At 44.4% G+C, this 13,001-nt stretch overlaps 1 protein-coding gene across 5 annotated transcripts in view; it reads left to right on the forward strand.

The window, feature by feature from the left end:
- INPP5A (inositol polyphosphate-5-phosphatase A) overlaps positions 1–13,001 on the forward strand; it is a 283,547-nt gene that overhangs the window by 68,935 nt on the left and 201,611 nt on the right. Inside the window, exon 1 of one of the 5 annotated variants that reach the window (XM_070945905.1) lies at positions 11,191–11,227. The exons of the other annotated variants lie outside the window; for them this stretch is intronic. The gene's annotated coding sequence lies outside the window, so the exon portion shown is untranslated. Of the gene's footprint in view, positions 1–11,190; positions 11,228–13,001 lie in introns of those variants that run through there. 5 annotated transcript variants of the gene reach the window in all.

Genomic DNA, 13,001 nt, shown 5'->3' on the forward strand with positions numbered 1-13,001 from the left:
ATGACAGCATAGACAAGAGGAACCAAGCACTTTCCAGTTTTCCTGGCCTTAGTGTGAGGCATTGGGAGGCATTGCCTTCTATGATCTGCAAATGCAAAAAGCACCGGTGTCAGTGGTGGGTTGCTACCGATTTGCCCCGGATCGGGCAAACCGGTAGCGGTGGGGGCGGGAGGCTCCGCCCACCTACCCAGACATCTCTACGCATGAGCAGAAGCTTCTGTGCATGCGCAGAAGCGTCATGTACGAGCGCGCATGCACCCACGAGCGAACAGATAGCAGCTGAAATTGAAACCCACTACTGACCAGTGTACCTTTCTTTTAGCCAACAGTGTTGTTGCTGTAGCCGCCTCTTTACAGAAATCACTGGCTAAAAGTAATGAGAAAGTAGTGATCAGAGATATCAAGAGCCACGGTGGTGCAGTGGTTAGAATACAGTACTTGCAGGCTACTTCTGCTGACTGCCGGCTGCCTGCAATTTGGCAATTCGAATCTCACCAGGCTCAAGTTTGACTCGGCCTTCCATCCTTCTGAGGTCAGTAAAATGAGGACCCAGATTGTTGGGGGCAATATTCTGACTCTGTAAACTGCTTAGGGAAGCCTGTAAAGCACTATGAAGCAGTATATAAATCTAAATGCTATTGCTATCATGAAATAGGATCTGAGAGATATTGATATGGGGCCCTAGTTGTCCTTGTTAATGACCCAAAGCTGTCACCAGCTTTGATCACGGGAGTTTTTTTAGGAAAGTCTTTTGAAGACAAATTGCTGCTAGTGATCAACTGGTCAGCTCTCAAGCTAACTCACTGAAGGCATTGTACTGGCCAATTATTTTTTTTTAAATAGGCATTGGTCTTACCTTGAAGGCCAAATTTCTTGATAGTTGTGTCATCGTCCAGATATGGGCTGCTTCAGTCGGATCTGTTGCTGGCTGAGCCATAGTTTTTTTGACCACGCCCCTTGCTCCTCCCTTTGGGGCCCAGTTTGGCGAAGAAGGCCACAGGAACAAGCTCCAACAGGAACCATCATTCTCAGAAATAGAAACTGGTCCAACGGGACAACTGGAAATAAACTTCTTTAACATTAACAAAAAACAAACTGTACAGGCCCTGAGACAGAGGGAGGGGCTGGACGATGACACAACTATCAAGAAATTTGGCCTTCAAGGTAAGACCAATGCCTAATTTCCTTGATCCAGTTGTGTCATCGTCCAGATATGGGACATACCAAAGTTTGGCAGTCCTAAGGGCGGGATGACGAAGGGCCTGGGGAGACCCCTGACCGGTGCACCTGTTGCAAAACCCTCCTGCCAAATGTCGCTTCCGCAGAAGCAAAGACATCTAACTTGTAATGTCTAATAAATGGCGAGGGGGTGGACCAGGTGGCCGCCCTGCAGACCTCCTCAAGGGAAGCCTGAGTTGCCCAGGCCGCCGATGTAGCCGCACTCCGGGTGGAGTGAGCAGTAATTTGACTGGGAATAGGAACCGCCTGGGCTTGATATGCCGAGGCAATACATGCTCTGATCCAGCGACCAACCGTTGCAGATGAAGCTTTATTCCCTAAGGAACTTGGCAAGAAAGAGACAAACAAGGCCTCGGATTTTCTGAAAGGGGCAGTTCGTGTAATGTATATTTTCAGAGCCCTCCGCACATCTAAGGTGTGCCACCTCCGTTCCAAGTTATGGGAAGGTCTAGGACAAAAATTGGGAAGAATAATGTCCTGAGTCCTATGAAATAGTGAATTAACTTTAGGAATAAAGGAGGGGTCCAGTCGTAAGACGACTGTGTCGGGTCTGAATATGCATAGATCTTCCCTAACAGAGAGGGCTGCCAGCTCTGAGATACGGCGAGCCGAAGTTATGGCCACTAAGAAAGCTACCTTAAGGGTGAGGAAACGAAGATGGACCGTGCGGAGGGGCTCAAAGGGAGATGCCGTCAAGGCGTCAAGGACTCTGGGTAAGTCCCAAGTGGGATACCTATGAATCGAGGAAGGCCGTAAGAGCCTGACACCTCTCAGAAATTTTCTAATAACGGGGTGGTGAGTGAGCGGCTGTTCAGAGGGCTTGGATAGGGCCGTAGACAGTGCCGCCACATGTCTTCTAAGGGTGCTGTGGGCCAGACCGCGGTCCAAGCCATCCTGCAGGAAGTCTAGGATCTGAGGAGGGGAGGCTAGCAGAGGATTGATCTGGTGGGACCTACACCATCGTACAAAAGCTACCCAGGTGATATTGTAAATCCTAACCGTGGACCTGCGTCTACAAGCCTGTACAGTAGGAATCACCCTATCTGAATACATGTCCCGCTTTAGGAGGGCCCTTTCAAGTGCCAAGCAGTCAGTTGGAGCCACTGAGGCTCCGGATGGGTCAGGACTCCCTGCCTCAGGATGATCTGGTCCGATGGAATCCTCCAATGGTGTGATATGGAGAGATTGACCAGATCCGCAAACCACGGGCGCCGTGGCCAGTGCGGAGCTATCAGGATTATTTCCGCCCTGTCGGCGACCACCTTCTGGAGCAGAGCTGGGATCAGAGGCAGAGGTGGGAAGGCATAGTGAAGACCGGGAGGCCATGTGAGGCGGAGAGCATTGATCCCTTCCGCTCCCGGAGTCGGGAACCTTGAAAAGAAGCGAGGAAGTTGAGTGTTCAGATTCGTTGCGAAGAGGTCTATGCGTGGAAACCCGAACCTGTTGCATATCGCTTGGAAAATGTCCGGATGGAGCTGCCACTCGGCATTGTCTATCTGAGTCCTGCTGAGGAAATCTGCTTGGATGTTTTCTGTCCCCGCTATGTGATCTGCTCGGATGGAGAGGAGATGTTGCTCGGCCCACTTGCCTAGACGAAAGGCTTCCTCCATGAGACGTCTCGATCGAGTCCCCCCTTGATGATTGACATGTGCTTTTGCAGCTATGTTGTCTGTCAGCACCAGAACGTGATGGTTTTGAACAAGCTGTTGAAACTGTATGAGAGCTAGGCGGATGGCCTTCAGTTCTAGCCAATTTATGGGGTTGGACAGGTCTGATGGAGACCAACGACCTTGAGCCACATGCGATTCGAGATGCGCCCCCCAGCCATGAAGACTGGCGTCCGTCGTGAGGGTGATCCTGTTTTGGTCCATGAAAAGACATCCCCCGTCTAGAGAAGGCGATGTCCACCAGTGTAGTGATCGCCTGACTGATAGTGGGACTCTGACAGTGGCCATGGTGTGAGCTTGTTGCTTTCGTTGGAAAGGCAGTAGAAACCACTGCAGGTGTCGGGCGTGAAGGCGTGCCCAGGGGACGATCTGAATGCAAGAGATCATTTTGCCTAGAAGTTTTGACAAGGTGGCCAATGGAACAGAAGGGTTTTTGTGAATGTGAGCTATCATGTCTTTGATGTCGGCTCGGCGTTCCAAGGACAGGTAGACTGCGCCTTGATGTGTATCTATGATGGCCCCGAGGTGGACGAGTCTGTGGGTTGGTACTAAGTGACTCTTCTTGTAGTTGACTAGGAAACCGTGTTCGGTCAAGGTTTGAATTGTGATGTGTAGATCGTGTAAGGCTTGGTCGTGAGATGGAGCTAGAATCAAAATATCGTCCAGGTAAGCCTGGAGTCTTACCGGTTGTTGCCTCAGGTGAGCTGCTACTACTGCCAGTACCTTTGTGAAGACCCTTGGTGCGGACGCCAGGCCGAAGGGAAGGGCCCGGTACTGTAGATGTTTTCCTGCGTAGCTGAATCGGAGATATTGCCGATGCCTTGGAAGTATTGGGATGTGAAGGTAGGCCTCTGTGAGATCTATGGAAACTAGAAAGTCGTTGGGACGAATCCCCTGAAGAATAGAGGTTAGTGAACACATTTTGAATCTGCGATACACTATGTAAGAATTGAGAGATTTTAAATCCAGTATTGCCCTCCACCCCCCCGACCGTTTTGGAACCACAAACAGGATAGAATAAAATCCCTGTTTCCATTCGCTTTGAGGGACCTCCTCTATGGCGCGAATATGCAGGAGATGTTGAACCGCTTGGTCCATCAGGAGGCGTCTGGACTTGCTGCTGTAAGGTGGGCATTGAATGAAACGTGTCGGAGGTGTGGATAGAAATTCTAGGGGGAGGCCAAATGTTACTATGGATAGGACCCAGAGGTCTGGGGTAGAGGCTTTCCACCTGTCTGCGAAGAGAGCCAGGCGGCCTCCAATGGGAGGGTTTGGTGATGAATTACTTACGGCCACGGGACTGGCGGTAGCCGGAGCCACGAAAGGGCCGCTTGGACTGTGTGAATTGTCTGCCCCTATCCCGAAAGGACTGACGGTCCGAAGACCGGCTTGATCCCTGAGGGAAGCCCTGTTGGGAGGTGTTTCCATGGTAATAGGGACGAAAGGATGCCCTCTTGTAATAAGGATAAGATCGTCTGTCAACACGTGTAGATGTTGAAGGAAGAACCTTACGCTTGTCCCGTGTTTCAATGAGGAGGGGCTCAAGTGACTCACCAAATAATTTCGCTGCAGAATATGGAGCTGCAGCCAAACGCCATTTGGCCCGAAGATCTGCTGGCCACTGACGGAGCCAGATCATCCTGCGGGCTGATACAGTAGAGGCTAGGGCCCTAGAGGCGAATTTAACCGAATTTAGAGTGGCATCTGCTGAGAATTGAGTAGCAGCTATGATTTTATTAATATCCTGATGGAGGCGAACCTCACTAGGGGGCACTCTTGCTTGCAATTGCTGAAGCCAAAGGATGGTTGATCGGTTGAAAAAGGAGGCTGAGGCAGCCGATTGAATTGCCCATGCAGCAGCCTGGTGGTTCTTCTTGCACAGGAAGTCTAATTTTTTATCCTCTGGTCGTAGACCCTCGGAAGTATCCCCTGTCACATAGGAGGAGGGAGACGAAAGAGCTGCTACAGGACTGTCCACAGGGGGGACTTGCAACAGTTGAGCAAATTTGGGTGCAACCGTATAATACTTCCTATCTGAAGCAAGGGCAGAGGCCAAGGTTGCAGGGCTAGACCATTGTTTCTTAACCACGTCTGTAAATAATTGAGGGATTGGAACAAAGGATTGTTCAGGAGTAGGTTCAGCAAAAAGTCCCTTTTTATGACCCTGGCTATCTTCTTGCAATTCTTTAATGTAATCATCATTGTCTAGAGCTGCAGTAATGCGTGCCTTATGTAACAGAGACTTAAATTTGTGTGGAGGAAATAACCCTGTAAAGGCAGGTTGATCTTGAATTACGCCCTCATCATCTGATAAATCAGAATGGTGATCCATCTCCAAAGCAAAGGATTCACAAGCCCTTGAAGCAGTAGGGGAATGAGAGCCAGTAAGACTAACTGCAGGAGATACTCTAGCATGAGTGGAATGCTCAGAAATTATTGATCCAGAATGATGTCTTTTATAGGCATCCTCCACTCGAGAAGCAATGGCCCTTTCAATTAAAACTTGTAAGTTTTCTGGCAGATTTTTAAAAGGGTCCTCTGGAATCTGATCTTGCAAGGGAAACTCCCTTGCAGCCTGAGCTGGTGTCACATTTCTGCTAGGAGCAGGAGAAGCCGGGGAAATTATTTGACTTGCAAATGGATTTTGCAGAGTGCTCTGTTCTTCTTGAATAAGAACCCCTCCCTCACCTTCTGAAGACCAAGCTTGGTGAACTTCAACAACAGGAAGGGGGGGAGTAGCGGGGGGAGGAGAGGTTTCCTTACTGGGAATAGCTTTTGAAATTTGCTTCTCTAAAGCCTTATGCCTCCTTTGCAAGTCTTTTTCCTCTGATTTAGAAGAGTGCTTGCGCTTGCAATCTGCTTTTTTTCCCTGAGGCATGGTATTTCCCTCCCCGTGGGAAGAACGCTCTGCCCTTGCAATAGTATACTCACTGCGACCAAGATGTCGACTGCAAAGATTTAGTTTCACTTTCGCCACGTGGTAAGGTAAACAAGAGCAGAGGATCTGGCGTTAGCTCACTGGCTGCCAAGTAACACGTGAGCAGAAGAAACTTGCTCTAGAGGTGACTGTCCAGGAAACCTAGAAACAGCCCCTATAAAGCGCCTTTACAGCCACAAAAAAACCCTGGCTGTAATATTGCCACGTGGAGAGTGTAAGGAAACCTTACAGCTCTCCTGTATAAGCTCCGTTGGTGATATAGGAGGATCACTGGCTAAAAAAGGGTTAAAAAGCCTCCTATTGACTCGTTGGTGGCAAAGCGGCAATTATCACCTCTCCAAAGTGCCGCGGCGCTTCAAAGGACCGCCCTACAGCTGTTCTGCTGTCCCGGGAGCTGAGGGCGGGGGCGGCGGCCTATTTTAGCGATTCTGGGGTTTGTCCCAGAATATCACTACAAACGGTGGTGGTACAATGGTTTAAGCCCCCTGCGGTGTTGTTGGTGGTATAGATTTAAAAAAACCCCACCAAAGGGAAGAAAGAAAAAAAAAAATTTAAAAAGACCCGGGAAGAGGCTTCCAAAATGGCCGCCGCCTGGATCTATTGAAGAGCCTGATAGAACAGGCTGCTCCAATAAGAGGTATACCGGTAGGCTATTATATGCAAAATAAAACTAAAAATATTTCTTAACTAGCCTAGTAGACCGGAACCTCTGAAAATTACAAGAAAAAATTAAATAGGAAAATAAATGAAAGAAATAAGAAAATAAAAGGTCAAAAAAACTTACAATTTAAATGCAATCGAACAGACCTGGGCTGAGAGCCAGATCTGTAGGAGGTGTTACTCTCAGGCCGACTGAGCCTAAACTGGGCCCCAAAGGGAGGAGCAAGGGGCGTGGTCAAAAAAACTATGGCTCAGCCAGCAACAGATCCGACTGAAGCAGCCCATATCTGGACGATGACACAACTGGATCAAGGAAATTGGCTTCTATATTGTTTACTGTTAGTGTTTTGGAAGTTCCCATCATGTGTTTCTGGCCATATCTGTATGTCATAGGTGGAACGACACTGTAGCAGCTGTTTTGATTAGAGGAAGGAGATGGACATTGGTTCAGCATGAGAGAAAATTGTGAAAGCAGTCATAAGACTGAAGTTAATTGCAGTGACCTCTCAGCAAGAGCAGAGAGTAAATACTGAGATAAAATATAGAAATGGAAGAAGATGACAAGGAAAAGCTAAAATCGAAGTGAATGGAAGACATAATAAAACAACAGTTACTCTGTATGTTATCATAGGGTCAAGAGTGGGTAGACTTAATCACTGTATAAAGAAGAGAATAACGGGGAGGTACTGCAGATATCCATGTTATGGAAAAAGCTGGTTGGCAGTTTTCCTTGTGAATGTTATTTCACTTGGAACATATACCATCAGATATAGGATAGGCTTTAGAATAACACAGTGTAGCTGTTGGTGTTATACGATATTTGTTTTGATTGCTAACATTAAGTCCCTAGACAGAGCAAGAATGAAGGTTTCCTTTTTTTTCACTGACTAAATATACCTACGTGGTATGCATTTTTAACTGTCCCTAGGCTTGAGGCTTGGGCATGCTAAAAAACCATATCACATTATTATAATCCTGCTTTTTAAATTTTAAATAGCTCAGTGATGGTGAATCTTTTCGGCACCGAGTGCGTGCGGCATAAAGTTCCAAAAAGGGAGCACTTTGCACGCGTGCACACTCATCTGGGATCAGGAACAGGAGTTGCCCAGGGGGCATGTGTGTGCCAGAAAATGTACTTCTGGTTTCCAGTGCATGCATGCGCGCCGGCTGGCAAGTCTTCAGGTTACTGCCGCGCATGCTCACCCCAGAAAATGGAAGACCAGGTCTTCTGGTTTCCGGCACTGATGCAAGCACAAAGGTCAGCTGATTGTCGCGTGCACATGCGTGCCAGAAACCCAGAAGAGGAACGGGCGATGCCAGGCGAAATGGCTCCCCGTGCCACTTTGGGCACACGTGCCATAGGTTCACCATCACGGATATAGCTAAAAACGGCAAACATACTTAATATTCCTCCCTCCTATTTTTCCCACAATGATCCTATGAGATGGATTGCATTGGGAGAGAGTGACTGTCCCAATATCACCCAACTGGCTTTCACCCCCTAAGGGAGACTAGAAGTGACAGTCTCCTGGTTTCTCAGCCAGAGGCAAACTAGGCTTTCATAAGATGCAGAGAGGTTTACTTGCTATTCGGTCTGTGTGTACTTGGTTACAGACAGATAGACACAGCAATACTCATTATATAGCCTGGTTGTGCAATTTTTGGGGACCTCAGGACTATAGCTGGGGCTCAATATTTAGTATTTTCTCCCTCTAAGAAATTTCTACCCTGCTTTCCAGGATGGAATGAAAACCCAATCCACAAGATCCTAATCTAATTGAAATTTTAGATTGGAGCTAATAGCCAACACTGAACCTGAGTCAATTGCCAAAAATAATGAAAGTTGATATACAATCTCTTTTTTTTTTCCCTTCTCTCTTACCAAAATTCTACATTCTTTATATGAGCCTTAGTTTGCTGCACTTGAAGGCTTTGAATTTATCTTACAGGTCGAAGGTCAATTCAGTGAGCAGGAAAGGACTGGGTTCTTTGCTAAATACAGCTGTTTCAAATTTTTTTGAATAATCGTCTTATTCTTCCACCATCTGGAAATCCTCATAACCCCAATTTATCTAATCTGAAAACAGCCTCCAATAAAGAGCACTATGAAACCATTTAATTTTTTTTAAAATCTTCCTTTACTCCAAAGTGCCAAACCGATGAAAGAATACGTTTATAATATGACACTGAATTTCTTTGAGGTTTTTTAAAACACATTTTATTAAAAATTTTAAAAACAAGAGTAAAAATTAATACAGGGTGTTCTCCCTTAGCAACTGCCTCATTTAGTGATCGTTTGCAGGTATAATGGTGATGAACAAGTACCTTTGCCTCTAATCCTTGCATTTATAACCTTTGCAGCAGTGGTGAAATGTAAAATTGGTTACTACCGGTTCTGTGGGCGTGGCTTGGTGGTGGTGCTGGTAATGTGACTGGGTGGGCGTGGCCAACTTTCTTTTTCTTTTCTTTTTTTTAAACCATTTTTTCCACAGTCTCTTCGGCCGAAGAGGTTGTAGAAAAAATGCTTTTAAAAGCTTCTGACGATCCCAGCTGAGCCGCGCTATCATCAGAGGCTTTTTTTTTATTTTTAAAAGCATTTTTTCGGCCGAAGAGGTTGTAGAAAAAATGCTTTTAAAAATAAAAAAAAGCCTCTGATGATTGCACAGCTCAGCTGGGCATGGGGGGGGGAGATTTTTGCTACCGGTTCTCCGAACAACCTGCCTCCATCGCTACCGGATCGGGCGATCCGGTCTGAACCGGGAGCATTCCACCCCTGCTTTGCAGGTCTATAAAACAAGTGAAAGCTGAAAATCATAAATACACTTAGCAACCACTTTGCTTAATGACCAAGTTGCCAAGGCCAATCGTGGTCATTTAATGAGGACCGCCTCTACAAACTGAAAAGAAAAAGGAAGAAATAGAACTAAAGTACAATAAGAAAAAAATAATACTGTTTTCTCCAAAAGAAGACATCCCCTGATAATAAGCCCAATTGGGCTTCTGAGCGCATGGCAATAAGGCCAAGCGCTTATTTCAGGGTTCAAAAAAATATAAAACAGGGTCTTATTTTCGGGGAAACACGGTAGTTAGAAGAAAAATAGGAAAAAATATAATAATGGCTTCCAGTTTTCTTGAAAGCAGTTAAAAGTACAATTGTAGTTACCTGTTTCTCTAAAGTTACTCTCTTCTTGTGATTTTTATGACTCTCTTCTTTCTATAATCTAACCTATCTTAATCATCAGCACCATAGATTCATTTTCTTCTTTTTTATGCAAAAGGTGCATAAGGGGTTTACAGCAGTAAACATAAATATTGCTCTTTTCTGTAATCAAACAGATCAGATTAATTTCTTTGAGTCCCTGTACTTTGATTAGTTTGCTTTTTTGTGCTACAAAATTTGCACATGGCAACTACTTCAATTCTAATGGAAAAACTAGAGCAGAAGGGAAGGGCAGAAGAGCTCAGAATTTATCACGCTTGGGACTGCAGCCAAGCCGTGCGTGTGACAATGTCTGTGACATCATGGAAACTTGTGGTATCCTGTGTTATAGCAGCAAGAAATGCATACTCTGCTCACACAGTCTTGTTTTCTGAATAGATGTTAAGCTTTTACAGAACTCAAATCAGAATGATATCTTAAACTGTGCTTAATTGCTGTTGTTAAAGCAATAAACAAACTTGGAACTTCAAAGATTCGAAAATACAGTTGCATTATACTTCTGTTCCATTTTTTTCTCTAAACTATTTCCAAGGAGTTTGGTTAGGTCAGCCAAATATGCTAAACTGCGGGCATTCAAATCCAGGGAGGGCCAATCCATGTACAGGAACTGCTTCCTTCTTCGTATGAACTTGCCTCTTCCAATGTGGATGCAGAAAAGAGCTGGGGTGGAGGAGGAGGAAAAAGGAGTCCCTGGCCAATTTCTTTCTAAGTAGGTGAGGAGGTAAACCAGTACGTGCAGCTAGCTAAGTTTGGAGCAGCTCTAGTGCCACACATGGTCATCGAGAGAACAGCTTCTTATACAAATAGCAGCCATTAAGCCCAGCAGAGCAGGTACAAAGGCACCTGGATCACCAAAACCATTTGCTATGCAAACACAAATATATATCTATAGCCACCATGGTGCTGATTTAAGTGAGTTAAAAAGGTGAAATTGCACATGCTCAGAATATTGTTTTTCTTTTCTTTTGTGTTTTGTTTTGCTCTAATTATATCAGGAATGTAGTAGACATGGTTGTAAAACACTGGAGAGCGAAAAGAAAAATTATGTATGCATCCTAACTGAAATAATACCAAAGGCTGTCTAAAACCACTGCCACCTCCTGGTAAGAGCATTAAGTCCAGAGCCTTAATTAAATAGCTTCACACTCCTCTCTCGCCCTCATCCAGTTTTCAAATAAATCTGCTTAATCTTTTTCTCCTTTTCCTTGCAATCTTGCAAGGTAAAATGTTTGAATGTTTAAACATGTTTAAACTATTTTATGTTTCTCTTGTAGAAAGTAGCATTAAGGCAATCAATTACTTGCTTAGGTATTAGTTCTGACAAAGTACTGTAAGCCTCTCTCTTTTTATGTACAGACTGTATTCCCTTTCTATCAATATTACAACAGTGCAACTCCTAATTTGGATTGCTTTCAAGGCTGGCCATTTGGAATACAGGTTGCCTTGTCCATTAATGAGTTTTGGTGAAGAAAAGAATAAAAGAAAACTACGGTTTCTAGACAGGTTGGTTATTATAATGCCCTTGAATTGATGAAGAAGATAGATGATCGTCTATTGTAGTTGCTTGTTATTACAACATATATAATACAATAAGTGTGTTTTATCATATGAAGCTGCTAATACAATGAGCTATTGGGTTCAATTTGTAAGGGAGACTGGCAACTGATTTAGTTTCAAAGTACAGTTGGATCGAGGCAGTTGGAATAAAGCTATATTCCTCTGGAGAGGACAGGGTGACCCCTCTCCCCCCAAATTGTGGGCTAGCCCTGCTTGGGAAAGCACAATCTTGTGCAGAATTAGAGGTGCAATATCTCTGGAATCAGAAGGCCTTTGTGCCCGAAACCCATCATGAATTGTTGTGTCTCTTTGCTTTGATTGAACCAGCCTCCAACGTCAAGGCAGAATCTCAACCACATATCTTCTGAATGAGAAGATATGAGTTGACTTGTATAGCTAAATAACATTGATGTGCCATGCTGATAGATGACTTCCCTTGGTAGCTTCATGTAGATTTAAATACAGATGAGAGAATCAGCTCCTGCATGCCTCACAACAGAGGTTCCCAGATCTCAACCTTTCCGCCCCCCCTCCCCATTGCTAACATTTGTATTGCCCACTCAGGAAAGAGGAAAACTACTATATCACAGTCTTCTTACTCCCCCACCTGCACAGGAAGTCCAAAAGAATACCATGATTGATAGTATTGAAGCCCATTGAGAGATCAAGGAGGAATAGAAGGGTTGCACTTTCCCTAGCCTGATCTGTATCAGAATAACAGAATTGGAAGGGACTTTGGAGACCTTCTAACTTGACCCCCTGCTTGGAGCAGGAAACCCTATACCATTTCAAACAAATGGCTGTCCCATATCTTCTTAAAAACTTCCAGTGATGGAGACCTCACAATTTCTGATCTTAACAAGGCAACAAAAACAATAAATGAGAGTCTCTCACCTAGGTGACAGATAGTCCATTTCCTCCATAGGTGCTACAACTGAAGGCTTTACAACTAAGGTACTACCCTCTCAACAACCTTCCCCTGAAAAGGAAAGTGGAAGATCAACTTTATTGAAAGTTGCCATCTTGAATAAATGAGGACCAGAACATTAAACCACCATTAAAGAAGCATTCACCAATCACTTTCACCAACTAAGGATAGGAACTCTGCTTACAGATCTGGTAGGGTGGGTAGAGATGCTCAGACACTTCCTGAAAATCCAAAAGTTGAAAGGGGCTGCTGTCTAAGGGGAATAGCACCATGTCCTGAGAAGGCAATAAAAATAAGGAGCATAGGAGAAGTTGGAGTGTATATTTGGTGACACATTACATAAATATACCATGAATTCTTATGGATAAGCTGACTCTCACATTTTTAACCAAAATACCATGCAAATTGTGCTACTCCATTATCCATGGGTGGTGCATTTTGCATAGTATTTGAGTTAAAAATTTGAGAGTTGGCTTGTCTGCAGATGGACTTGTACATAAGTATATACGGTATATTTCCAAACTATTTCTAGTTTGCTTCTGGGCAGCTGTAAACAGGAACATACTTGTTATATAAATCAGAATTTGTAATGGATATGATTAAGTTTACAGATAATTACTGTGGTAGTGAGTTCTTAGAAGATTTGGATAACCCTCTTTTTATTTGTCCGCTGGTGAGTTTTTGTCTATGGGATTATTTTTATTATTTCATTTATTTTAGTTAATTAAGCTAATCTATAATTACCTTGTATCTTAAAAATATTTTACAAATTAATTTTAATATGCCTAATAT

This window comes from Pituophis catenifer, unplaced genomic scaffold (assembly GCF_029215685.1).
Source record: "Pituophis catenifer annectens isolate HBS135680 unplaced genomic scaffold, rPitCat1.0.hap2 SCAF_6, whole genome shotgun sequence".
Taxonomy (NCBI): domain Eukaryota; kingdom Metazoa; phylum Chordata; class Lepidosauria; order Squamata; family Colubridae; genus Pituophis; species Pituophis catenifer.